Raw genomic sequence first — 4924 nt, 5'->3', positions numbered from 1 at the left:
ATGAAATTGCTATTTTACGTAGCATGACTATGTCAGGTGTACATTTCACACTAGATGTGAAGAGCATGTATGTTTATTTGATAAAGCTTATGTTTAAAGTGGTATAGTCATGTTTATAATATGGTTTGCGTCAAATTTGATGAGCATATATGATTTAGGTAGGAAAGTGCTATTTCGCGTAGTATAGCAATATTAAGGGTACATACCAAATCAGATGTGATAAACAGGTATGATTCTAGTACCAATGTGCTTTTTCAGGTAGTATGACTGTGTTCAGAGTTCAATCCACATGGTATGTGATTCGCATGGATAATTTGGATACAAAAATGGTATTTCGCATGGTATTGCTATCTTTGAAATCATAAAATGGTCATTTTAGAGGGACGAGAGGGTATTACTTACCATGAGCATGAATGATTTTGGGTAGAAAAGTGATCTTTCATGTAGAATGGCCATGTTTATAGTACAATTATCGACATATGCGATGAACATGTATGTTTTGGGTAGGAACATGCTATTTCAAGTCGTGAGGTTATACATAGAACACAGTACGAATCAAATATGATGAGCATGTATGATGTAGGTAGGAAAGTGCTTTTTCACGTAGTATTGCGATATCAAGGGTATATGCCAATTCACATGTGATAAGCGTGTATGATTCTGGTACGAATGTCCAATTTCAAGAAGTATGACCATGTTCAGAGTTCAGTCCATATCATATGTGATTAGCATGGATGATTTGGTTTTAAAAATGATATTTAACATAGTATTGTTATCTTTGGAATTGTAAAATGGTTAAATGGGTAGGAAAATGATATTTCAAGTACTTTGGGACTCACTAACCACATCTGAGTTAAATGGCCACCCCACCCCCTCTATGTAGTACCAAAACACAATGAACCTAGACCTATGCATTGTAAGTGCATTATTTGTGTGTTTTCTGATTAAAATTAGTCAAAATAAAGCCGAGAATGTGTACTTTAAAATCATACATGTAATATACTATAAAAGTGTATGAATATTGTTTACATGTGTGGGTAATTTGCCTCCATGTTGTCAGTAAGCAGAAAGGGTAAAATTATGGATTTTCATTATTATTTAATCAAGTAAATTTTGTGAAGAATTTCGACAGTCAATAGATTTTGATGTCCCAAAGTAAAGGTAAAAGACTGGAGAATGGCAACATATATTTATTGTTTCATTTATTTAAAATACAAGGGAATACAAATACTTTCAACAATTATCATTACACTATTATCTAGTACAAATGTATCATGATACCTGTAAAAAATATACTAAGCTACTATTTTTCCTTCATTCCTCTTGGTGCACAAAACGAAGCCTTACAGCATATGAAGTTTTCAACTTGCCATGGGTAAATGTAACTAAGTACCTAACTTTCCCTGACCCAAATTTCACTTGCCCTGGGTAACAGGAATAGGAATCCTAGAAGACTGCTTTAAGTAATAAACTGGTTGGTTATGCAAAATTTGTGTTCACAGCACAGAGTTATATATAAATCCTTGTTCACAGTAATGGTTAAGTTTAAATTTAAAAGTATGGTTTAATTGGACTGTCCATTGTGTTGGCTTAATGTGTAAACACAAGTGGAAAAAAAGAGATAGACAACTTAATGCATACTGTATATGCATGCACAAATGTATATAGTAAATGTACCCGATATCAGAATAATGACATTTCCACTGGGCTTTGCCACATATAAGAAACAAGAACATACTTAATGTATTCAATTTTCTTTAATTATACATGTACAGTTATATCACATTTTACCACAATATGTCTTATACCAGATACTGAAAACGTTTGCAACTGTATTGTTTTACATTTTTATATTAAGAGTCAGTCTTGAACAGATAACTGGAAATAGGTAAATACATCTAATATTTAATCTGCGCCTTCCTCATGCTCAAAATATAATGTGTTGATTCTCCCATACTAAACATTTACTGAATTTAAGTCATTGTGTGTCCAATATGCTGTTGAAATGGGTCAAATCAGTTGAATAATTGACATGCAAGTCATGTTTCCTTCTGCTTCATATACATGTGCATTGTCTATTAATTCAATTCACACTGCTTAGGATGCTGAAAATTAAAACAAACCAGTATCAATATACATGTAATACATATAAAAATTGAAAGCTTTTCATAATTGTAAGCTTTTAATATCTATATATGATTATAAATTGCATGTACATTGTACTTGTACTATTTTGTTAAGACCTGATTGAAAAGGATGGTAACAGCTGTGATACCGCACTTGATTGTGTTTTATAATGCAACTTCAGTATGTATTCAATACATTGTTAAGTAGAAAATACATGTTTAATGACAGTTCCCTGGTGGACTCATGTCATATTTAGCAATGAGTAGGAGGTTCGATTCCTCTTGTTCTGTAAATAATTTTAAAATTGAATGGTTAAATGAAATAAATTAAAATGAAAAAGGAACAACCATTTGATCTTTATGGGAAGAGCTACATTTGTAAACTATCCTGCCTTATTATTTTGTGAAAAAAAAAGGTCCTGCCTTTATTATTTTAACAATTTTATTAGGACAATCATTGATCCGTTTTTTTTTTGTTTTTGTTTTGTTTCATAAAGTGAATATTTCAATATTTCTTTTTTATTTCATTTTTAAGCATACCTCCCCCCCCCCCCCCACAAAAAAACACACACACATACGCATACACATACATGTAAAGTGCAATTGTTACAATGTATTTCTGACTTACTGTTGTCTGTTATTTTTGGTTTGTAGTACTGTAGTTTCTAAGCATATTTTTAATACTGTAATTAAGACAACTTGACTGGTAATGTGTTTGAAATAAATGTACATTTTGTAAACGAAGGTTAATTTCATAATACTGCCTTTCATGATCAAATTTCTATCTTAGTAACTGCATCAATAATAAGCAAATTTTTATCGTTGATGAAATTAATCTTTTTTACGATCGCAGCATCTCATACATTATGTATTTTAATAGGAGGTTCCTAAGAACAAACATAAGAAATGGCGGACTAGCAAAATATGAACTACAAACTAGGCATGTGTAGAATGAGCTGTAAATGTGAGCTAGATCAATAAGATTTCTCTAAAATGCAAATTAATATCATAAATGATGATAAATCATTGTAAAACCTTATCATAATTATGAAAACATTAGGTTCAAATGGGCAAAATCAAGTTATTTCATAAAACCAAGGCTCGGTTTTACCAGGACAATAATAAACATGGCTTTTCCATTTACCTGGTTAATTTCTTTTTATATCTACCGAATTTGTGTATCTCCTTATGATAAATCCAAAATTTACAACTTTCTGAATCGATATATTATAATTTCACGTAAATCTGTCCATTCGATCGCTAGAAATTACATTTTGAAAAAGTTGTGTTTAAAATCTTGAAGTCATACAGAAAATTTTAACATGGCGGCAACCGAAAGATTGAGTCCCCTGGAACTACCACTTGTACAGCCATTGCACATACAAATAGTCTCAGGTCTAATCGTCCTCGATAATGACAAGGTCCGATAAATTCCTAATAGCAAAGGATGGTTACCTGTTTGGAACGACTATGTTCGGATAACAGTCAGAAAAAAATCCTTTTCGGGCGTGGCTGTTCTTTTGAGGTTCTGTTGTGGAACATTGAAGTTCCCAAATAATCGCAGAATTTTTCATTAGAAATTTTAGCTCTTCAATCATTTAAGTAAATGTCTCTCTTCATTGAAATGATAGTAAAATCCTAATGAAAATGCTGGTGTTGATGAATGAGTTGCACTTATCCTTAAAATGGACCTCTTTTCCTGGTTCCCCCGACCTATCCATTTTTCAAAACATCTTTTTTTACTTGAGTATTATATTTTAAGGGCGAAATTTGATCGGGGGAATTTCTTATTTATAACGTTTTTAAAAAAATACAACTGACCAATCGATTGACCAGCAAAAATTAATACTATACAACCTCCGATATTCAAAAAATGCTTTATAACTTGATGGAAAATTTCGACCAAATCAATTCTCCTAACGTTGGAAAAATTTTGTATTCGCCCAAAATGGCAAGGGCGAGTATATATATATATATATATATATATATATATATATATATATATATATATATATATATATATATATATATTTATTTCTAATAAAATTAAAAGTTGGTCATTAATCCTCTAACTACAAACAGTGCATGCAGATTAAACTATCTTCAAACCGCTCAATTAAACATAATGTATTAAATTACAGCTTTTGTGTCAGCTTCAGGAAAAGTGAAATAAGATCAGTAATTTCGCCTATAATTGGCGGAAGAACTTCCTATAAAAAACTGGTTGACATCAATCACAAGTGAAGTTTAAGATATCCTAGATATAATGATTGTAATTGACATGGTAAAAATTGTGATGTACGGAAGATATATAGCTAATGTTGCAAAAAAAATTATTCTACTTTGAAAAAGACATGTCATTCAATGCAGGATGCACAAATTTCTGTTGCACATACACAGAATGGTTCGATTTTTATTACTAGCGGATGCATTCAATAGTATTCAACAATTGTAGTACATTTTTGACATACTGGGTTATGCCATATGGCTAATCCAAAAAGTAAACTGAGCACGCAAAATAGTGTTTAAGAATGAGTAATCAGGAAACCAATATTCTAGCGGAAATCAAAAGAATGTAATCCAGGGACAACAACCAGACATGGAAAAAAAACACACACAACAAAGAACATAAGATTACCAAAATAATACATACAAAGTAACAAAAGTCAAATGATCAACTCGGACTCCACTGATAACTCTGCTTTTCTAGAAACACGCGCCGAGTTTCTCATAAAATGTCAAGTCCAGGGTAGACGAAAGAGGGAAAAAAACCTATGGCACGTTGGACAAATTAGTTT

General features: G+C 31.6%; 1 long non-coding RNA gene across 1 annotated transcript; it reads right to left on the bottom strand.

Moving 5' to 3' along the window:
• Positions 1-1738: 1738 nt before the first annotated feature.
• On the bottom strand, positions 1739-4136 carry LOC148601090 (uncharacterized). The gene is made up of 2 exons (XR_015917214.1): positions 3271-4136; positions 1739-2105 (listed from the first exon to the last, which is right to left on the bottom strand). It is a non-coding gene; the product is annotated as an uncharacterized LOC148601090 (long non-coding RNA).
• Positions 4137-4924: the final 788 nt, after the last annotated feature.

The sequence above is a fragment of the Perna viridis genome, chromosome 12 (genome assembly GCF_037379345.1).
Source record: "Perna viridis isolate PV_CMFRI_1.1 ecotype Kerala chromosome 12, ASM3737934v1, whole genome shotgun sequence".
Lineage (NCBI taxonomy): Eukaryota > Metazoa > Mollusca > Bivalvia > Mytilida > Mytilidae > Perna > Perna viridis.
The sequence above is the reverse complement of the archived record's forward strand: the minus strand, read 5'-3'. Positions and strand labels throughout refer to the sequence as shown.